General features: G+C 40.0%; 1 long non-coding RNA gene across 1 annotated transcript in view; it reads left to right on the top strand.

The window, feature by feature from the left end:
* The first annotated feature begins 8,902 nt into the window (after positions 1 to 8,902).
* Positions 8,903 to 24,545, top strand: part of LOC117957832 — a 17,752-nt gene continuing 2,109 nt past the window's right edge. The window contains exons 1-2 of the long non-coding RNA XR_004659605.1: positions 8,903 to 8,913; positions 14,024 to 14,030. This is a non-coding gene — a long non-coding RNA (uncharacterized LOC117957832). The remainder of the gene's footprint in view (positions 8,914 to 14,023; positions 14,031 to 24,545) is intronic.

The raw sequence follows: 24,545 nt of genomic DNA, 5'->3' as shown, positions 1-24,545 counted from the left end.
TTTTTCCTTGTATTTTAATGCTAAATTGACAAAAAAATATGGACTAGTTCCCTGCTCTGTGAAATCCCTGACTCAGTCTGAACAGGGCTCATATGAGCCTGGATGCTTATTGCACTGCAGTGTAATATATGCAGCCTCTTTTCTGAGCAGCACCGTTTAGTAAAGAACAGGAAAGGAGGAAAGTTCATGTTCAAAGGGTTTATTGAATTCTTTTACTTGATCTTTTCTCCGGCATGGAGGCCTTTGCAATTAACAAGTAATTTGTATTTCTTTATTGTGGTCTTGGCAGGTGCCTAAAGTCTGTTCATTTCCTCCTGAGAGCTGTGGCTGCGCTCACTCCATTGATTGTAAAGGCTGATAGGGCCGGGCCATCAGGGAGCCCACTCTATAAATGCAGCACGCTGTTTGTTCCCCCGTGTGCTCGCTAGGCTCTGCCCTCTCTCAACTGGAAGGTTATTGGTGGGGTTCCTGATGTGTGTGTGTGGGTGGGTGTGGTGTTTTTGGACTTGTCAGACAATATGAGGTAGGAAAGAACCAAGCATTGACTGTTAAAAAAATAAAAACTAGACAAAGCTGAGCCTGAAAAGTGAAGTTAATGTGACAGTGTCTCAAATTTGCATTCTATATCATTTCCAGAAGGGGGCGACTCTAAAAAGTAGACCAACCTTATAGAACGCTACTATTTTTTAAATTTATTTTTCATCCCAAACCTTTTCACAATGACTTCATGGACTCAATTACTAGTTCCAAGTCTTTTTCAAACTAGCATGACGTCCATTTTGTAAATTATGGTTGTACTTATTTTAAAATTTGACAATAATGCACAGGGATGCCTTAGGGGCGTGGCTACATGCTGACTATTCAATCAGGACAGCAATGCTAACATGTCCCTGGGGACATTAATTGCCTAAAAAGGTTTTGTTTGGTGTTATGCCAACCAAGCTAGCTAGCAAGTGCTAGCGTTAGCCCATTTTTCTGTTTTGCCTTACATGCAGATGAATGGCAGCAGTACCCGGTGGGCCATCTCCCTTGGATGACTCGTTTAAAAAGGTTGAAAAGTATCAACCTTCCTGCTTTTGCCGTTTATCCAAGCGCAGCGCCATTGTGATCACGACCTCGACAATCTCGAGTCTTCAAAACGACAGTCCACACACCAATGGGGAATGTCACGGCCATTTTTAACAGGCTATGGAACCAAGACAAGGAGAGTCTGAGGTGAAAGAAAAAGACAGCAGGAGAGGGGAATAAAGAAGCAGAAAAATGTGCCGCGCTTTCACCATCACTGCTAGTGTAAGCATCATCGCTTCATCTTTCCTCTTTCTACCTCCTCCTTCTCCTTCTGCCCCCCTTATCCTCCTCCCTTCCTCATTGTATCTATTGCAGCTATGCTATTATTACCAGCCACATTAAAACCAGGTGTGTAATTGCAATGTGTCTCCTCTGTTTGGTAACCTGGACAAGCTGCTCATTATGAAATACAGTAGTGGAAAAAGTGGCAGATTGAGGTCAGCTGTGGTCATGGTAAATCTGGGAAGGAAAGCATGGTGCTGGTTTGGTTTCATAAGGAACATATACTTACAAAAACAAGTGATTAAAACACACACCTAGTAACCACTGCATGTGGGTCACACACCTAAACTCAAGTAACATCACTAAATCAACTTCAGTTAAAATCTATTCAGTGTTTCTTGTATTGTGTGCAGAAATTAAGAAATAACTAATCACAGTGAGGTAAAAATATGAGCTACTTTAAAATTAGTAGTAGTTATTAGTATTGGCACAGCACTGTGGAGTAGGGTCTTGCTGCACCACACATAGTCATACTGTATACAGTACAAACCAGTAGTGATGTGCAATACTGTAATATTTGGTATCGATCCGATACCAGGTAAATACAAGAAGAGTACCAATACGATACTGATACTTTTTACATATTAAGGAGAATACATTACAAGTGTTTTGTGATTTAATATTTGGATTATAAATTAAAACCCAGGACAGAATTTCCATTTGATTGCATGAATTTGTTGTGTTACCACTGTATCTTACAGCCTTTTTCCAAATGATAAAGCTTGTTTCATTTTTGGCCTGAAAATCTGGTCGCAGAGCTCTCCTCCTCCTCTCCGCCATTCTTCTGCTCCCTCTCTGTCCTGCTTGTGTGTGTGTGTGTGTGTGTGTGTGTGTGTGCTTCTGGCTGCCGCCGGGGCCTGGCTGCTTGCTTGCTGGTTTGCCTGGCGCCGCTGAGAGGGGGGGGCAAAGGCTACGCAGGATGTCAGGCTTTATCCTGGAAACGTTCTGCCATTGATCCAGACTAGTACATGACTAAGATAAGTTACTATCCACCACTATTCAAAAAAATAAATAAATATGGAAATATTCTCAGGCCAGTAAAAAAAAACTACAAGTTACCATACAGTATCATGTCTGTTTGTGTGTTTTTCTTTTTAAGATTACTTTTGGGGAATTTTATGCCTTTATTTTTATAGGACAGCTTAAACATGGGACAAGGGGGAATGACATGCATCAGGGTTGCAGGTTGGAGTTGAACCAGCAGCCGCTACGCCAAGAAGTAAATGGGCGACTGCTCCACCAGTTAACCTACCCAGGCCCGCTAATTGTGTGGTAGTATTTCCTGCAACTGCAACAGAGTACATATTGGAGTATTGCCTCACTGTCACGGTAGTATGGATTGAGTTTAAAGGGAAACCTCAGCCATGCATGATGTATTACAAATTAGTGTGGTGCAGTATACGTGTTCAATTAGAATAAATTACACAATGACACAAGTAACCACGTTGTGAATTTGTTTCTATGCTGAAAGTAAATTCAAGTTAGCCCTGTCTAAGCTCCAGCAGAGGGTGGGAGGTCTTGCTCCCTCCGTTGCCGAAGGGATTCAGCAGCGCTTCAGTTGTTCATCTTCGGAGTTGGTCCACTGCACAGCTCCATTTGTAGCATCAACTGTCTGAATGCACAGCTTGTTAGCGGCTCCAGGCCAGCGAGCTCGCTGCGGTGCAAGCAGGGAAGCAGCAGGCCCACCGGCACCGCTGGCCCAGCTTTAATGACCATCATGGCAGACAGGTTGGATTCTGTTTCCAGAGAGAGAGAGAGAGAGAGAGGGAGAGAGGGAGAGAGGGAGCGAGAGGGAGAGAGAAATGGTAAGACATGGGGAGACAGAGGCGAGAGATGGATAGAAAAAAAGCAGAGATGGTCACAGCACGATTTAGCTTTGATATTAAAAACAAAAATGAAAAAAATAACAGACATCCCAGGGTTTTCTGTCCCTCAAAATACTGCCGTCTGCAAAACTGTCAAATTAGCGTGGTCCGTGGGCTGAAGGGTAGTAAAGAAATATTGTAAATGCTCTGGCATCAGAAGCAAAAGAAGTCGGTGGGGGGGGCTTTTCTGCATAGAGCTCAGGTTACTGTACTTGCACCTGCGTATTTCTACAAAACATGGGCATTGAAAACGTTAAATATGAATTAAAGCTAATTTTCAATGGTATGGGTTTGAAGACGAACAATTAAAGTCCCCATGCGGGCAAAGACAGGTGAAATATTGTGAATTATACTCAGACATATTGTCAGATATCAGGACATTTATGGTCCCCGGAGCGCCAACCTACAGACTTTGGTGATCCCGACTTTTCCTGGAGTGAAAATTTAAATGTTCCCAAAATATTTATTTACGACTTCATGCTTGAAAAACTAAAGTCATTCCCATCAGTCCCTGGTGTACTTTGTGTTTTGTGCTAATTGGCTATTCAAGTGTTTTGTGCTAATGCCAATTTTAGCATGCTAAAGGTCTTTTCCAACGGTTAACAACACTGATATAGCTAAAGTTAGCTAACTTAGCATAGTAGTAGTTCATAGGATCAGAATACTGTCACTTTGCTGCCTGTTCTACCAATTGCTGCCTTTCCATTTAGTAAACAGATGTATATACTTTAAACACACATTGTATGGCTACTGTGTTGAAATGTTGACACCAGTTTAGAAGTATATTGATAAAGTATTACTGCTGTAAGAAAAATTGTGTGTTGAACTAATTCTGTTTCCTATTATCTATAAACTGTGAAGTAACAATAAGTAACGACACTAAACTCAATTCAGTTCAGTTCAATTCAGCATTTTTTTTTATCATGTGTACAGATAGTAACTTGTTTGTACAAATTAAGAAGTTGATCTGAACATAAAAAGTAACTAACCACAGTGAGGTAAAATTTGAACTACCTTGAAATTAGTAGTAGTTATTAGTAGTAAGTGGGTAGTCCTCATGTAAACATCTAAATTGTAAATTTGTTGAAGATAAAAACAGGTGAAATTAAAGAATGTGATGTGTTGTATTTAGTAAAATTCAATTGTTTTCTATCCTATCCAACATTTCCTATATTTCTAAAGCAGATTTTCTATGCTATTCTGTATTCTGATAAATTGGCATTCGGCATGTCTATTTTGTAAAAAAAAAAAAAAATCATAATTAGCAAATGTTTGAACATTTTTAAAGTTGCAAAATCTTGATATAGAACATAACAGCAACATTTTCAATGACAAGCAACATCCCTAGTGCTGCACTCTTTGGGCTCTGTTCCTATCTCAACATCAGACAAGAGGTCATACAAATCAACTGCACCTCCTCCGTTGCTCCTCTGTCACAAGGAGTCCCCCAAGGATCGGTGCTTGGTCCTCTCTTTTTCATCCTTTACATCATGCCACTCTGAAATATCATACCCAAACAGGGTCTAAACTTTCACTGCTACACTTTTGATGTCCAGTTCTACCACATCCACTGCCAACTGCCTCAGTGATATTCAAACCTGGATGCAAACTAATCGGCCTGAAATCCTTCACTAAGAAAACCCATAACTTCGGTCTCACTGTCAACAACTCCAAACAGTCTCCATCTCCACACATCTGTAACCTTGGAGACATCAACCTCACTTATGAAAACCACATTAACCAAATGTGCCTGGAGTGGCAGAGGTTTTACCATCGCAGCCCGCTCCCCTCTGGAACTCCCTACCCATACACACATGTGACTCTACTAACCTGGAAACATTAAAAACACTAATGAAAACACACCTCTTAAGATTAGCTTTCCACATACAGCTGTCTTACATTCCTCCCCCAATTTTTTGTCAATATGCTAATTTTATGTGCTGGTTTTGCTGTAAAGTGTCTTTGAGTGCCATGTAAAGCGCTATATAACTAAATTATTGTTATTATTATTATTATTATTATTATGACATCCACTTATAGCAACCAGCACAGCAACCGACTCAAGGTTGGACAAATGTACACATTCAACATGGTCATTTTGAAATTACTCATTTTCAAAAGGGTTGTTCCTTCTTTGGTCCATGTCCCTCTCAAAGACATTCCACATAACTGGTGGAAAGGTGGATCAAGGGCGGATGCACATTTTGTGTTCCTCAAACTTTTCCATTGTAGTGTTGTGTCTCACAAGACATCTACAGCGTCTGCCATTGACAAGTGTGTAAAGTCCATCTGAACCAGAGCAAGCGGTAATTAACCCAGTGCCACAAGTTTGTAAATGACCTAGTGCGGTCTTGGTGGTAGGGAACTGCCAATCCAAGCTCTTGGATCTTCCTCCTCAGTGATTGGTTGAATTCAAAATTGGTATTGGCATTGGTAGTCTATCACCTCCTCCTTGGACGACCCAAAAGTGTTGCACAAATTCTACATTGTAAACTTGTCTCACTGGCACCGTTGAATCCTGGCTCACTTAAGCCCACAACCTCTTGTTGGAATTGAGATCTGCTGACCATGGCTTCTTCCTGGGGTTGGGTGTGGTCCCCCTCATTGGAACCCAATCACTGTGATGACTGGTGCTTCTGGCGCCAGCAACATCAATTAATCTATTTGCCTCTTGTTTCATGTCAGTTGAAACCGGAGTTCAACTTAAACCTTTCCTCCACAGTTTCCAGGGGTTAAGCTCCATGAATAGCAGCAATTTGAGAAAACACAATAATAGCATGCGCACAGACAAAGGTCTTTAGAAATGTGGGAACATTTTGAAAAAAATAAATAAATAAATAAAAGCATTTTATAGTAACCATCCATAATAAGTAGTTGGGGACTTATAAGCCCTTGAAAAAGTAAACTATAAAAATAGTGCATACTGTAGGTTACCACAAACACACTAACTTAAAACCACATTAAAAACTACGTGCATATCATTCTATGGAGTGAAACTGTGGAATAGTTTAGCAGTGGATATTAAAACACTCAGAAACCGAAAGTTTCAATCAAAGGATTTCAATCCTGTAATAACCATAAAACACCGAACATTACCGATTGTTGCAGCTAAAAGCTAACAAGCTATCGGTCATGGTGGTCTCTTCAGGCCTCTTTCCAGCCTCTACAGGTGATTTTCTATACAGCCTGGAACTTCTTTTTCAGGCCGTTTTAGCATTAAATCCAAACTGTCACATCCAAGATTTATTCACTTGGTTGCTCATTTCTGCCGCTAGCTCGGTGCTCTATGGCTTCTCAATATCCCACAATGCATGGCGAGTTTGTTTAGGGAAGTGAAGTCACACATTATTCCTTATATGGGCGAGAGCAGAGAGTATAGAGACGGAAAAGATAGTAATCTTCCAAGTCAAACTAGTCTAATGGGATCAAAGCTAGTATATACTGGACAAGATAGTGCTCTATGAGCTATGTTTATTATGTTTATTTTTGCAACTTTTTAGACAACACACTTGCTTGTGTAGCATTGCTGTGGGTGTAATGTCAATAAATGACATTATGTTGATTAGTGGTATAAGTAAATGTCATGAGGGCAAAAGCATCTGGACTTTTCTTTTAAGCAAATGTATGTATTTTGTCAACGGTATAGTTGATAAGTTCTAATGTTTATTTCTTCACAGTGGGACTCCCAAGACATATGAGAAGTGTTTTAGAGGAGAATGGCTTGGCCTGTACTGCTCTGTGAGTGATATCAAAACCTATCTCTAAGATTCATGTTCCGTTTTATTTAGTTATTTGTCTTTAAGGGCCTACAACCATTTTTAACATTGACCATGACCTCACTGCAGCACAAATAGTCTAATAACCCAGTTTGTCTTGAAAAAAAATTATGTTCATACTACAGGGTTTTACAAGCTTTTCTAGAAAATAAAACCAGACGGACAAAGAATTGTCAAAAATTACCTTAGGTCTCTGAGGGTTAAAGAGAGTAAAAGTTAGAGGGAATCATTTGAAAACAATTTTAAAATTACTTTTTGAAAAAGTTAATGTCATAAGTTTTCAGTTTTTCTGTTTTGTTGGATATTTGTTTGTGCGCAGACACATAAGTTATGTATGTACATTATGTAATGCATGTACATATTTATGTTCGTAGTCAAGTGTGTGTGTGTATTTATTAGTACTGTGTGCAGGCACATATGCATGCGTGTATATATGTATGTAGGTATGCATGTGTATGTATGCATTTATTTGCATATATGTAGCATGTGATTGTATTATATGTACAGACCGTATTCATATTTGTATTTGTACTTTGCTTCAGCTTAAACCCATTTTGATGAGTCTATTTTATTTTGTCCTGTAATGATTGTGAGTGAGATGATTTTTGCTGCTGCTGACTGAAATAAAATTATCCAGCCATTCATTCGTTGATTTGCTATATACATAAGTGCTTCCAAAAAAAAGGGAAATGTAGGAACACAGAACCGAAACTTCATGAAATGACACAATCTGTCAGTGTGATGCCGCATTGTAACTGATGTTTTTGCAATGTCTTTGAAAGAAAAACAGAAAATAAGTTTGTGGGAGTTTGCTGTACTTTCAAAACATGAGATGGATGACGCGCAATTGATCACACAATCTGACATGCCTGAAAAATAATATTGTCTTGTCTGTAATAGATTGCACCCAAGAATCTTTGATACCCATCTCACACAGTTTGACATGCAATAAACTTATCCCACAGTGTTTAGTGGACTTTTAGCTACCATTTTGGCTCCCATGGTAACTGGTAAATGGTAAAGTTAGAGCTTACGGGATGCCTGCGTGACACGGACGTCTAAAACGTGTGCATGTTAGAAATAGAACCAACACCTATTTTCACGTGACATGCAAGCATGTTGGAAGCGTTTCCAGGCCAAATAGAATAGAAAAAAGATCTTTTATGTCATTTAGACACGAATACATATCAATACATGATATGTTGATGTTGGAAAGTCACTAGGTTTCAATGCAGATATAAATGTAAAAAATAAATAAATAAAAATTTGATATTCAAATATTGCACCTTTCATACAGAACAAAATATTCTGGAACCTATTTTGCCGTTAATACTGCCGAAATCCCTATTCACAGATCACAATTGCACAGAAAATTGTTGTTTTTGAAAAAATGCTAATAAAAAGACTTTTGAAAAGAAAAAACACTGCCAAAATTGTCTTGCTTTAATCAAATCATTAACCTTGAAAAACCATGAAATAACTGGCCCTTAAAAATAAAAATGTGTCTGTGTCTATGGGAATTTATCATAGGGGGGTGTATACTTATGCCCCCTGTATTTTAAGGAAGAACATTCATTTATTTACAATACGTTATTCATTCACAAAGAAAATTGGTGTCCTTAAAAGGTTGGATTTTCCTAATTTTTTTTGATTAAGGCATAAAGATCAATTTCCAAAAGATCATGGTATTAGATAGGACAGCTTTAGATATTAAAGGGGAGAGAGACGAGGAATGACACTCAGCAAAGGGCCACATATTGGAATAGAACCCGCAACCGCTGCATCGAGGACTAGGCTACTGTATATGGGCGCACGCTCTACCAGGTGAGCTACCCAGGTGCCCAAATATTATATTTCTCCCAATGTGTCTAATAAGGGTGATCCAAATCTGTGGGTACTATGTCCCGAGATTGGCCCCCCCTGTATGTCACCTAGCAGCAACAGTGCCGCGTCAGACCAGTTTCTGGTGTGTAGGACATAGAAAAGTCCCCGCAGATGCCACGCTCCCGCTTAAACAGTTAAATAAAAAAATAAAAATTACTTTTGAGTATTTTTTTTCTACCTGCTCCAGTGGCAATTCACCAAGCTAACCCTGTGCCCCCACCGGAGGGAATTCCATCTCAGAGGAATAAATAAAATATGGATTAAAATGAAGATATTGGAGACATACTAGACAGCCAGTGCCAAGATGTTTGAAAGACAGAGCAAAGGAAAAGATGATGCTGTTTACAGTCCTCAGACTGGATCAGTGCCACCCCCTTCGGAAATTTCACTAATGAGACATAGACATTACATTTTGGAAAGGAATCCATACCAACAACAGCCTGCAGAGACAAAAAAAAACAGTTTGTAAAGTTGTATTAACTTAAAGTTAGCCAGCCATTTTGAAGTCTAAACCGCGCATTAGGAGAGAGGGCACAGTGGATGCCACCGTTTGTCTTACCCTTTTGTGGAAAACAAACCACTCTTCTAAAAAAAGAATAAAACAAACAGCATCTGATAGCCAAGGCAAACTGTACGGCCCACTTAGAGCCGGGCTCCAAAATGCCGAGGTCTTCTCCTTTTATGTTCTGTGCTCTCTGCACTTCAAAGTTGCTCTCTCATTACTCCCATTTGAACCCGGCTGACAAGACACTCGGCTGGCTCTCCACTCCGGCTCGGCTTTGTTTTCCACCGCCCGCTCACGCCGCTCCATGTCCAGATGGAAGCGAACACGACACGAACGTCTGCCCCCTCTGCGGCAGTCCAGACATCTGCGCTGTACTTGGTTTTCCCTTTTTAGCACGCGTTATGGCTTAAGAAAGCTTTGATACTTAAAAGCTGCCGGCACAGAGCCACAAGTACCAACAGTTGTGTGTAGAGCAAGAACAATGATGCATTCGTAAAATCAACCAATTACCATGGAAATGGAACCAGGACAATTGTTACCCCCATGGCACTGCTTGGCAAATTGAAAAACGAGCCAATTGGAGACGCTAGCAGCATCCAGGTGGGACTAAGAACCACAGAAAACTCTAAACAAATGAAGTGCTATTTAAAGAGCGGCGAAGTGGCTGAGGTTTCGCCGTGCTGATGTCACGTTGTGGAGACGAAAGAGGAGAGTGAACAGGAAGGGGAGAGTGAGAGATGTAAAATGGAACAACTCCCAGGGGCATGAGCATTCATACAAAAAAAAGGGATGGTTGAAGAAATATAACAGCCATTAATTGTGCAGAATGTGGCTGCTGAAAATGAGGAAACCATTTATTCTTCAATTTGTGACTGACCCTCAAAACTGAATGGAAAGAGCCCTGTGAGGAACATCCAGGGCAGGAGTGTGTGTTTGTGGGTCATGCAGAGGTTACACACTAAATAGGATGTATTCAGTTGTGGTAAGTTTCTGTGGCTCACTAAAATAGCCTCAGGTACACATCTTTACGAGGAACAGTGAGAGGGAAATTGTCTAGTGTGTGTTCTACTCTAGGCCCGTCTGCTGCAACAAATTACATGTTTCTTATTACATGCAATTTTCTGAATTAAATTGGATCCAAGCTGTCATTGAAACAAAGGGTACACACCTGAGTATGGCAGTTATGCTTGCTGTGCTACAGATAACAAATCAGCCTGGAGTATGTTCAAAAATTACAAACTAACAGTCAAACTGAAAGGTGCAGACGAGGTTCCCTATTAGTGAGGAACATGATCTGCTCTGACTCACATTGTGTAATGTTTTTGTAGATCTTTGGCCTGGTTCAGATGATGCATTTTTTTCCTAAGTCATCTGACGTTGATACCTCTTGGTGTCGCTGATTTCAAAGTTCAAGGCAGGTGCAACAAGGCTCAGAAAAAATACAACACATTACATGATGCCAAGTGACTGCAGGTGACCAATTACATTTGAAAGAGACATCTAGCTAAGTGTTAGAACATGCTAACGTGCTTTGTTTATGTAAAAATACAATTTAAAGTCAGACACCATCTCTCATCCCAAGACAGTGTCACATTTTACGTCAAAGACTGTCATAATGTGTAAAGACCGGGGATCTGGCAGGTTTTCTGTTCTGGCGCACATGAAGGTGAATGGCGGCAGTACATGGAGGTCTGCTTTTATCCGCGGATAAAACGTCAGCTTTCCCTCTTTGCTTCTAGTTTAGCGCAGCGTCATAGCAACTGTAAAAAACACTGGCTCCAACCGTTGTTCCTGTTTAGTGCTGGAGGGAGGTTCACCATTGGTTGTTGACAATGTTCACGTGATTTAACGACTTTAAGTGATTTAGACTTAAAGTGCCCATATTATGATAAAGAACACATTTTCTGGGATTTGGGGTGTTATTTTGTGTCTCTGGTGCTTCCACACACATACACACTTGAAAAAAAACATTCATAGTGTTTTGAGTGAGATCCGGTTTCTGAATATCCTCTGTCTTCAGTCTCCGGGTGAGCTGTTCAACATCTGCACGGCTTTCTAGATCACTAGAGACAAGTTGGATAACCGTAGCATGCTAGCTCATTCTCAATGGCAAAACACTGCTTCAACAGACACCAGTTGACCACAATCTTCAAAAGAACTACTTCCTGTCCCTGTTCTACTTCCTGTCCCTGTAATGCAGGTATTCCACATGTGTCCCTGGTCTAGAATAAGTCTCCCAGCTAATCCTGTCTTGGACTGACCAAAGCTGGAGACAGAGTTGTCTAGTTGATGGGATCTTACCGAGCTACTGAGCATATGCAGCTCCCAACAAAGATAGTTTAGAAGTGAGATGTCTCACTCTGGAGCTAAAACAGAGACCTTAACTTACAGGGTGAACCCAGGATCTGCATCAATGTGCAGTACAACAAAAATATGGTGTTTTTTGAACCATGGAAACCTATTCTGGTACAAACTCAAAATACAATTATGAACCTGAAAATGAGCAAAATATGGGCGCTTTAAGACTTAGTACAATATCAAACACGTTTGATTTTGTCCGAATATCAGGACGGGAAACAGACATATGACCACGTTACAACAAAGGATTGAGACGACTGGGGTGTGCCCCAGCTGCAGAAAACCTCTTATGATTTCATTGAGATTGTGGAAAGGTTGGGATAAGATGCTCTGTTGTAGGGCCTGTCCCTTTAAGACCCTTTCCTGACAAAGCCCATTCCGCTCTGATTGGTCAGCAATTCAGGGTCTCTTCCACTACTCTGCTCTCACCTTCTCTGTGCTAGTGCCTTGAGCAGATGACCATATATGCCTCCTGTTGTCCTGGGGTCAAACTTGATGCGTTTCCAAGGTTTTTTTACATCAGAAATATGGGAGGTCCAAAATGTAAACAAGGTGAAAAAACATTGGGGGAAAAAAAGCATAATAATTATTGGAAAAACTGACAAAAACTATGAAAAACAAACACTGGAAGTAAGCGTCAAAAACTTTTGGAAAAATCTGCTAAAATGTCGAAAAACTGACAAAACGTCAACAACAGGGACAAAGACATTTGGGGAAAACAACGATAAACATTTTGAAAAAACCCCAATAAAGGTTTTTTTTCATGTTGAGGGAAAGACAAGACAAGACGTGGGTTAAAAAAAAATAAAAAATAAATACCTGCCCGGTATGATGTCATACCGTGTGATCCTCTGGTTGAAACCAGAGCATCAACAGAGTGAAATCTGAAAAACTTAATAGGTCTCCTTTAACATTCCTTTTGCATATTTAACCTCTCCTCACTGTAGGCTTTATGTTAATGTGACAGCATTTCATTCAGAGTTGTACCATGCTGGAAGGTTTGAACTCTGGATCAACGGACGTACATTGCCAGGACGAGCCTGACAAGGATGTGCCCCTTCACAAGAAAAAGAATGTTAGACGTTTTGGTGAATGATTGCAAAGATTAGCAAAGCATATGTTTAGGGCATTTCCTCTCTAACTGGGACATTTTGGGACCAATTGGTGAGATTGCTGTGGACGAAGTACACGCAAAGATACACTGGCAAGAGCTAATGAGGTTTAACCATGTATCAGCTCATTTAAATAGCTCACGTTACTGTGTTGTGTCAACAGGTAACTTCATTTAATTGTGTATGTGGTGTTTTCATGTTCCACCAAAACAAGTATTCAAAAACTACTATTTTAGTATGTTTGTGTGTGTGCCACACCTTACTCCACAGCGCCGTGGAGATACTATACTAGTATACTATATAATATATTTATATATTTATACTACAAGTGACTCTGGCACTCATTAAGACAAGTGTCAATTAAAATGACGAAAAGGCGGGGCGACCTATAGCTCACTGAGTAAGTGCGCTCGCCCCATGTTGGCTCAGTCCTGCAGCGGCCCGGGTTTGAATCCAGCCTGCGGCCCTTTGCTGCGTCTCATTCCCCATCACTCTCTCTCCCCCTTTCACATAACTATCCGTTGTCTCTCTCTAATAAAGGGAAAAACCCCGAAAAAAAATAAATAAAAAAAAAAAATAAAAAAAATGACGAACAGGCTAACAAGATAAAGTAGGTAGTATTTAAGAGTTTTAAAAGAATGAAAATCTAAATTATGGGGGCCTTGCATAGTGTTTCAGTGACAGATTAATTTCAAATGACAGCAAAATTGACCAATCCTATCTCACTTCAATACAATTCAATTATATATTTATGTTATATATATATATTATATTTATGTAGCGCTAAATCACATCAACAGTTATCTCATCGCTTTTCATTGAGAGCAGGTCTAGACTGAAACCTTAGACCCGAGAGAGAGAGAGAGAGAGAGAGAGAGAGAGAGAGACAGACATACATGGAGAATGCAGCAGAGGGTGTTGAGCAGGAACATGGAGGCAGCAGGTGACTCCAACCACAGATCCAGAGCCAGAAACACCTGCAGGAAGCAATAGGAGGAGAGAGCAGAGGGGCGAGAGAGCACAAGACTCTGGGAAAGGGAAGAAGTTGAGTTAGTAACATGCATTATTGGAATGAGGTTGCATACAGAAGGAGGAAGAGAGAGGTGCTCAGTGCATCATGGGAAGTCCCCCAGCAGTCTAGGCCTACAGCAGCGTAACTAAGGGATGGTTCAGGACTCTTGTGAGCCAGCCCTAACTATCAGCTTTATCAAAAAGGAAAGTCTTAAGCCTACTCTTAAACGTTGAGACTGTGTCTGCCTCCTTAACGCGAACTGGAACCTGGTTCCACAGGAGAGGAGCCTGATGGCTGAACGCTCTGGCTCACATTCTACTTTTAGAGACTCTAGGAACCCCAAGTAACCCTGCATTCTGGGAGCGCAGCGCTCTGGCGGGGTAATAAGGTACTTTGAGCTCTTTACAATAAGATGGTGCCTGACCGTGAAGAGTTTTTTAGGTGAGAAGAAGGATTTTAGATTCTATTCTGGATTTTACAGGAAGCATATTCCGAGAAGCTAAAACAGGAGAGATGGGTTCTCTTTTCTTGGTTCCTGTCAGAACACGTGCTGCAGCCTTCTGGATCAGCTGAAGAGTCTTAATGGACTTTTTTGAGCAGCTTGTTAATTATATAATAATAATTATAATAATAAACGAATTGCAGTAATCCAGCCTAGAAGTAACAAATGCATGGACTAGTTCTTATGCATCATTTTTAGACAGGATATTCCAGATTTTTGCAATAAAACGTAGGTGAAAAAAGGTCGGTCTTTGAAATTAAATTCAAAAAGTATAAATATCTTTACTCCAAATGGGCGGGCTTTGTTATCGGTTCCGGCTGCTGTGGGGGATGGTAAATTGGCTAGCTAGCCTGTTGGTTTGTGGTAGAAGCCACAAGTGAGGTTATTGCTGGCGAGGAGAAGACGGAGGACTTTTTATGAAAGGTTGCAGATTATCAGCAAAGAATGATCTTCACCAGAGCTTAATTTGGTGCTAAAAGCCATTTAGATGGATTAAACTCCGCCAATTACATGTAAACTTTGTTGTCAAGTAAAGTGGGTAGGAACAAGTATTTCAAAATCTAATACAACGCTGTGCCAGGGACCACCAATTTCTCTGACGCTCTATTGTTCTGACCCCTCAATAACCCGAAAAAATACCCTTTGGTCCTACAGCCCACTTGTCCAACGTCCCTTTGTTTTGAAAAAATAAACCCTCTGCTCCAATATCCCATTGTTCCGACCATACAGGCTTTTTATGTAGGTTAGGATAGCCGATTGGTTGGGGTTCGGCATTTGACCTAAAAAAAACGAGCTATATGGTCGGAACAACGGGATGTCGGAGCAGAGGGGTTACTTTTTCAAACCGAAGGGATGTCGGACTGGTGGGCTGTTGGACCAATGAGAATTTTTCGTGTTATTACAATGGAGCGTTGGGGAAATGACATGCCACTGCTATTTTAATCTAGCAGCCATTGTCAGTGTTTTGTAAATGTTAAGGTTTATTTGGGATAATGGTCATCATGCAGAAATGTGGAGATTTGGGCCAGGGTGGTGGTAGATCCACCCCTTGTTACTGGAAAACCATAGAAGAAATTGGTCATATGACCACATCATTGACCACAAAGTCAAATTTCTATGATTAAATTTTTTGGATTGTAGTGTCTGAACAATTATAGACAATTATAGGATTAAGTTGTGCCCATATTTTGCTCATTTTCAGGTTTGTAATTGTGTTTTGAGGTTGTACCAGAATAGGTTTCCATGGTTTCAAAAAACACCATATTTTTGTTGTACTGCACATTGCTGCAGATCCTGGGTTCACCCTGTGGGTTTAGGTCTCTGTTTTAGCTCCAGAGTGAGACATCTCACTTCTAAACTATCTTTGTTGGAAGCTGCATATGCTCAGTAGCTCGGTAAGATCCCATCAGCTAGATAACTCTTTCTCCAGCTTTGGTCAGTCCAAGACAGGATTAGCTGGGAGACTTCTTCTAGACCAGAGACACTTGTGGAATACCTGCCTTACAGGGACAGGAAGTTGAACAGGGACAGGAAGTAGTTCTTTTTGAAGATTGTGGTCATGTGGTGTCTGTTGAAGCAGTGTTTTGCCATTGAGAACGAGCTAGCATGCTACGGTTATCCACCTCGTCTCTAGTGATGTAGAAAGCCGTGCAGATGTTGAACAGCTCACCCGGAGACTGAAGACAGAGGACATTCAGAAACCGGATCTCACTCAAAACACTATGTATGTTGTTTTTTTTCACGTGTGTATGTGTGTGGAAGCACCAGAGACACAAAATAACACCCCAAATCCCAGAAAATGTGTTCTTTATCATAATATTGGCACTTAAACTATGTGACATTCTTAATTTTAGACCAAAACCCCTCATGCCTCGCACTTACAGTGGGGAGAAAATGCATTTGATACAGTGCTGATTTTGCAGCTTTTCTTAATCCAAAACATGTAGAGGTCTGTAATTTTTATCAGGTACACTTCATCTGAAAATCACATTGTATGATTTTTAAATAATTAGCATTTTATTGCATGACATTAGTATTTTGATACAGAAAAGTAGAACTTAATATTTGGTTGGTTTCACATTAGAACAAAGGCGTACAGAAACACTCAGAAGAGTTTCAACCCCAAGAATAAATACAAAATTGTAAAAATTATAAATAAACAAATGTGTAAGTCTAAAACATTAGAAAAGTACAGTACACACAATGGAAAATTCAAGCGGGTTGTCACCTAAATAAAGTGAAGCCAGCGGTTGTCCTAATTAGATTGTTTCATGCAGCTCGGATTTCTCTTCTGCATATCTCAAAAAGGTTGCCAGATCTCGTAAAATTGGCCAGATGAACCTCTGTGTGTCTTATTTTTTTCCAATTTCATATAAAATAAAGTACTCCTGATCCATAGCGTGTGGGACGGAGGGATAACATCTCTCCATTGGAGCAGCTCCAAATTGTGTGTAAATATGAGGATGGGGTCATACTCAAAGTTTCTAAGGAAAAGTTGTAAGAAGTCTGTGGATGGAAAGCCCATATTTACATTTGAAGAAAATGAGAAATCCCTAGAGGCAATGTGCTCAAGAAACTACCCACACCCCAAAAAACAAATCCAGACTACTACAAATATCACATATTGTGTATTTAACTTGTTTGTGTTTTCTGAAAAACTACAAAATGACTTACTCCAACAGTTTAATAGAGGGACAATCTCTAAATGAACCTTAAATTAGTAATTTTGGATTGATGTCATGCTTTTATATATTGTTACAGTTCATTACGTTGAAATGTTCTGTTTAACTTCAGTAATCACTGGTACAATTTAGCCCAATGTATTCCCCCAAAGACACAATCTACCCTGCACCAGGGGCAATTTATGCACCAGGACCAGTTTTTTTCTCCAAAAGCTACATTACTGAAACGATTTATTTCAGATCCAAAGATACTGTTTTCAGCGATGCACCTCATCTTGAAATATATGTACATCCTTAAGTTGAAGGCATTACTGTCATGGCTTCACTTTGAGTAAAAACTGGCACAACTCCCCCCACTTTCCCTATACACGTTTACTCTCGTTCTGCATACTTAAAGTTTTCTTGTAGAGAATTCAAATCTGCGAGTCGGGCAGCAAGATTCTCCATCTCTGAGACGTGCCCAGTGTAGTATGACACGTGGCGGAGGACAGAACAAATCTGTGGCGCAGCACGTAGAGGTAGGGGAAAAAGAGGACACACTAAGCTTGGCTGGTAGTTTTCTGGGAGGGTGAGATCAAATGGCCAAGGTTTATGAGTCATGGTTCACTTCTGCAAAACTCTATATGTCAGCAAAATGAGGCAAGATGCAAATTTGTCTTTGTCAGATGTTGCTGCTTCTGTCACGGAACTCGCAGAACCAAATCCAGCTGTTCTTGTTGACTCTGAACTGAATCAACGCTTCCCAATCTCAACAGTGGGCTCTCACCACAGTCCAGGGTTTGTCATCTGTGGGACCGGCGAGCGGCGAGGACAATCTCTTCTCGCCACTCTCTTGATCTACAGATCGGGAGCAGGCAGGCAATTTCTGTTCTGACAGGCAACGTGGGTACCCTCTGAAGAGGAGGAATAACACTTTGTAATGAGCCATCTTCCCCCAAATAGACTCTGGAGGATGGGCAGAAGAGGTAGCAGTGCCAGAGCTGACACTGGGGTATGACAGGAATTAAAATACCCTGGTATCCCATGTATGATAATGCTTCTTTGCTTCAGTGTATAATACCTGTCAGTACTAGAGTCTTTTAACTTCACATTCAGTCAGCTAGTGCACTGTGACACAGCCAGGATCATGTTCATTTTACACTGCTGGCAAATGTTACAAATCTACAGAGGTATTTATGTTCAGTCGGATGCCGGGACCTACTGTGTGATTACATGCACACTCTACTTATTTTTCCCGGTTTACACTGTCTGTACAGAAGCCTCTAAATATTAGATGTGGAAATGATGGTTGAGTTAATTCAGTGGTAAACAAGGAGAAGAAAGCCGTGAATTAGTCATCCAAGACGCCCCTGAGGCAAGTGGATTATTCAAAAAAACAAAAATGGGAATCCACACGGGAGCGCTTAAAAATTCACAAATTAATTATTGGCAAACGCTATGAGGTCCTCATAAGTGGCACAGCAATTAGTTCTTCTGTATAAATGGTTCATGCATTTGTTTTCTCATTTGTTGAGAAGGATGGACTTTTATTTTGTTTTATAAGGGCATTATTTGGAGAAAAGGTCTTAATTAGCAAACTGGACACTACGGCCGACTGGAAAACTTCACAAAATGATACAAAAAAATGATTAATTCACATTAATATATTCAAAATGTGTTAGTTTCTTTCTAAACCATTAGGATCGAGTGGTTAATCAAAGGAAAAAACAAGGAAAATGTCAGTCCTTTGGCATTACTAATGAGTAAAAAAACAGCCTTTGAAATACAACAGCAAACTGCAGGATTCAATTTGATGATTAAAAACATCTCGATGAAACGCATGGAGGAGAGCATCCTGACGGAACATCTCATTCTAGCTACAGTTTTCACTCATGACTTAATTATGACAATCTGAGTTCCACGTGTTAATCTTTTCTCTCCAATCATGCAGCAATTAGTGTCATTATGTGCACAATGAGTGCATGGCTATGTTCTGTGACTAATGAAGGGTTTCACTTTACCCTTAACGCACAGTTGTTTCTATTTTTACTCTATAGAAAAAGAACGTGCAAACATGAGTAACATAGAGATATTCCAGTGTTCTGTAATGCAACTGTTCAACAAGTTTTTGTTCAAATTGCTTGTTGGTAATAAATATTGTTATGTAACTGTTATCCATTGTATTTGATGGTGTTGGATGTCGCAAAACTGAATAAAAAACGAAAAGTAGGCAGTATTTTACAGTGTTTTTGCAATTATCCTTTTTTCCCCCACAATGCATTGCATGACGTTACGTTTGGGAGAAAACAGAGCAGCCTGCCACTGGTCAGGCCTAATATGGCTTTTGGTCTTTTAATATTAACAGTCTATGTTCTCGACCAAGTCCAGGTGACTTTATTGTGTTTATGATAATATTGGAGGGAAAGTGAAACACAACTTAGACGGGGATGTTGTTCGGCTTTTCATGAGTTTAAACAGTTAGCTAACGCCACGGCGATGGACGTTTGCACAACAGTGTTAGCCTAGCCTGCCTATTGTTTCCTATGTTTGCGTCCACTTGTCAACATAAAACCTGTGGCGTTAGTGCACCTTAATTGCACCTTAATAATTGTATTGAATGAAATAGTAAGCTTTGCTCCTACGAGATGGGTGGGTTTTTGTTATGTTACACACAAAGTTTAAGTATGCTAGCGGATATAGCTAACGTTCCATAGCCAGCCAGCAACTTTGGCAGAGTTTCAGCTAATCGTAATCTGTACAATATTCATTTTGCTCCAACCTGCTCCTTCCTTAAAAACGTGATGTTGATTTATTTTAAATTCTGCACTTTGTTCTCAAAAAAAAGAACATATGTTAAATTATAATCTGTTCACTGTTGTTTAACCAAACTTTAATGTTTTCTGAAAAGACATGTCTTTTCTATTAACCCGCGTCCTAATAACAATATCAGTCAATATTTTTGAGGGAGGGCATAAACCAACCATAGGGGTACACAGTAATACTGGTCACTTCTTTCCTACACTGGAGAAAAGCTATATTGTCATTGCCTACTGTAGCAATGGTAATAGTAGTGGATTGGTGTTTGTATCATTTCTAACACTGCTTTTATGAGGTATCACCATATCTTATTCTGTGTTCTTTAGATTATACGATATCAAGGGGAATGGCTATAATGGCCCAAAATGATTGCCTTGAAACTGTCATAAGATGTTTTTTATAGCCTGCCTGTATGCAGTGAACTGGTGTTGTCTAGGGATAAGTAGCCTTTTATATGACTCAGTCTAAAAGGAATGGTAAATTAAACATAAACAATTAAAGTACTGGTGCGTGGTGGCTTGCAACGATCCTGTCTGAAATGTCACAGACGGATTTAGGCTCCGTCAGATCTGCTGATCGCGGGGCGAGCTCCTCGACCGGCGAATCACTCCCCTACAGCACAAGCTCTCCACCGCAACTTTGCTACCACACGCACAATCACCTGCCTAACACACCGACGGAGGAAGAGATAAACATTTTCAAGTAACACTAGTCGGAATGCCTTCTATCCCTATATCTAAATAAATGTACCAGTTCTGATCGGAACCAACGACATGATCACTGTCACTAGACAGAAAGAAAACAACGTTCACTCAGTGCTATTAACTGACAGTAAAAAGTAAAGTCATTGTATGCACTGCCGCGTTGCTAAATGAAGGAGATAAATGAAGGAGACTTCCCCAAATCTTGGCAATTCCTCATTTGCCCTCTCACAACTGGCAGGTTTGTAATTATACGGCTGCCAGCCTTTCCACATCTTCCACATCCCAGTCAATCGCTGTAGTTCTAGTGCTAGGCTCAGACTTCGCTCCCTAACGTGACGTCATCGCCGAATTTAGTTAATAAACCAGTGAATACCAAAAATGATCAAAAAACTTACATTTAACACTATTTGGAAACATTTAAAAAAAGGACATACATATCTTGAGTTTAGGCTTTCCAAGGGGTGAAGAAGAAGCCAATAATGTAAGCAGAGTGCAATTTGCTGGGGGGGGGGTTCACCAATAGACCATAGACCAACGTTATATACTAAATATAGATGTATTTTAAAGTAGGTAAAGTGCTGTAACATGAACAGTCTTTAGTGCCATAGAACAATAAAAGCAGCAGTTGCCAGAGAACGGTGCTTTCAGGGGCCATGCTAGTGGAGTTTAGCCAGAAAAAGTGAGCCTCATGCAGCGCCGACAGTTAAGTATAGACACATTGGTTTATAGACACAGATACATTGTTGTTTGGATTAAAACAATCCCGAGATATGAACAAGTGTTTCCTGGGTGAAAGTATTTGGTTTGGGCTGCAAAGTAAACTCCAATCTCCGGCTTGAAAGCACTGGGTTTTATATTGTGTTACATTGACACCATGTTGTGCTATTTAATCTCGAGATTATTTACATTGAGTAATGAAGTCCATAAATAACTGTTTCGGCATGGCTGGCCGAGTGGCTCTATATCCATGTTACTGGAAGGAGGATTTCATTCTTGCATGTTTTGTTTTGTTGAGAATAATCACCCTCAAACTGCACCCTTAAAGTTATAATGATGGAATAATTGTAACAATTAAAGCTGCATGCAGCGTTGGATGGTCCCTCGCTCCTCTGCAAACTTCAGGGTTATTGGCGGACGTCGCTCCATGCGGCCGTGGATTTGTTTGGCACTCAGACACTGAGAATCGTCACCAATGAAAAAGGAACTCTCTGCCGATTTCAATGATACCTCTCACAACGGTCTATCCTGAAACATTTTGAGCCAATTGGACAATACTCACTTCCTGTTTCAATGGCAAAGCGCACAAAATGGCCGCCCGCCACGGCCATGCCCAATGATGAAAAGTTTTTCCTTTGATAAATTTTCATCTTTCACGTCTTAAGATGACACACACCAATTTTGAAGTTGATCAGATGAAATCTCTAGGAGTTTGTTAAAGAATTTTAAATTCAAAATGGAGGATTCCTGTTGGGTTTAGGATATGGCTCCATTAGTTTTTTTTGTATGTCCCAACACGCTTCATAAATATGAGCCATGTTTGGGCCCATTCTGACAAATACTTTTACTTTGATTACATTTTTCTGATACTTTAGTACTGTATTATTTTCTTATCTTGTCTTTTTTACGACTTGTGTTTCAAATCAAAAATATTTCTATAGTGTGGCATTACTACTTTTACTTCAGTAAATTATTTGAATGCTTCTTTCACCACTGAGAAATGGAAACATTTCAACAGACACACTGCCCCACAACTTTTGTCAGACTTATAACTTAACCTGAACTTCACATACTGCCTTCAGTCACTGACCTTTAATAAATCCATATAATGCCTTTTGTCAATATGTGGTCATTTTCCAATTGCAGGATTATGTAATCTTAATATTTCGACCTAAGTAAGAGCAGCTTGTGTGTTGTGTCTGAAAGAACTATGGATTTGGATGTGTACCCTTGAATGAATAATGTACAACTGTCTCTGAAAAATATGTTTATTTTTATAAAGGTATTGTACTTAAACTGTGTTAATAAAAGAAGAATTAGAAGGTTATCATAACCACATATACATAATACAACAGTATATGTCTAAGCCAAGAGTTTGTCTGGTAAACAAAATCTTGCTGAAAATGACAGAAAAAGTGACTTTTTTTAAACTTGTGATATAATTTCACTACACACATTTCACATGGTTTATTGATTATTAAATTGCACTTGCTTGAAAATAGTTATGTGTGCCCACGACAGCCAATGGTGTGGTGCGTGTGGTAGTTTCCTAATGAACAGCAAACTAGATTTACAGCACACAATTTTAAAATGCTCAATCTGGACCCAATTAATGTCAGTTTATTATCAACAAACAAGAAAATACATTAACGTAGTCACTATGACCTAAACATGTGTTGGCTTAGCACACAAAATATGACACAAGAGATTTTTGCCTGAAATACTGACTATAGCAAAGCTGCTTAGTTGACATGAAGTATCATTCAGAGCTGAGATCTTCAACAGGGCATCCGTGCGCTTCAAGGACCCTTGGAGTTACTGTAAGGGGGGGCATAAGTTATTGTATAATCATTTAAAATCGTTAATCTTGCTACAGACTTAAGGCTGCGGTGGACAGTACACATGCCGTCTAATTTGTCCGTTTGAGTCATATTGTTTTGGGGAAATGACATGGCTGATAGCTAGCTTGTCGTGCTAGCATTAGCTTTGTGACTATAAATGCCTCCCGTCGCTAAGCATGGATAGTTTAATCTAAGGTCTGTCCTATTTACTGGAGCAGTGTACCGTGTAAAGTTTGCATTGCATAATAACCTAATGGGATGGGAATGATTGTTCCAGGTATCAGTCAAACCCTCAGGTGTTAGATGTTGATTGTAAAGTACATTAAAATATAGGAGTAATGGTCTTGATGGTCTTAGACTGGATAACCCCCCTCCACTCTGCCGGTGATTTGATTTCTCCTTGCAGCTTGGTCTGGAAACCTTCACGTGTAATTCTCCTGCTTTAGTTCACAATTTTGCAGGAACCAATCACAAGTTGGCTTATCTACCTGGTGCGCTATTGGCATGTTTAACACCATGAAGGTAGATAAGCAACCAATCATTCAGAGCAGAGTCATTTGAACTATGCGAGTTGGTCCCGCCTCTTGTGCAGAGAAAACCCAGAAAAACTCCGTAGACCAACGCTTAATCTGAGATCTACTGAGCTTGGCTTGTTCTGGTGATAGCCAGACTAGATTATTAGGTTTTCCATTATCAGGGAATTAATGGATTTCCTGATAATGGACCCAAGCAGCCCAAACTATTCTATTTACAATGCTATAAAACAGAGACAAAATGCAGAACTTGACATTGTCAAAGCTAGTATGACTTAATACGCAAACTGACCTGAGAGAAAAGGTCAGTTTAAAAAAAGAGTTGCCTTACTGCTCGGGACCAACTCAGTCTACACTCTTTGCAGTTGGAAGATACATCATTGGTGAAAATATCCTTGAGGTGTAGAAGTCAAAAAAGATTATTCTGTCTGAAGTACTCTCGCATGCCAACTCACATGCTCAACATGGCTGAGGCCAACAGGGAAATCCTTAACTTAGTCGAGGCGTATAAAAAATGGGTCTGTTTTCTTTAATGTTAATGAAAGTACTGCTTTGTTGGTATGCAAGGAAAGGTGAACCACTCTTGTTGCCCCGGTAACGTTAACTTCATGTGGCGTGTTGCCCCCATTCTGCTTAACTCAAAGCTTTCTGAGCTTTCTCTTATGCACAACTGCAAGAAAATCCCTCAAGCTGGACACAAATGGATCTGGAGTCCCTATTTACAACGTAAAAGTATGGATGGGTCTCGAGACCCGGTTCTATTAAGAAACGGCTTCCAAATTTCAACTGCTATTGAGACTAGTGGGTCATATGACGTTGTTCTCAAAATAGATACAGTGGGTATGGAAAGTATTCAGACCCCTTTAAATTTTTCACTCTTTGTTTCATTGCAGCCTTTTTCCAAAAATC

This window comes from Etheostoma cragini, chromosome 2, assembly GCF_013103735.1.
Source record: "Etheostoma cragini isolate CJK2018 chromosome 2, CSU_Ecrag_1.0, whole genome shotgun sequence".
Classification (NCBI taxonomy): Eukaryota; Metazoa; Chordata; class Actinopteri; order Perciformes; family Percidae; genus Etheostoma; species Etheostoma cragini.
This window is presented reverse-complemented; position numbering and strand designations above follow the sequence as displayed.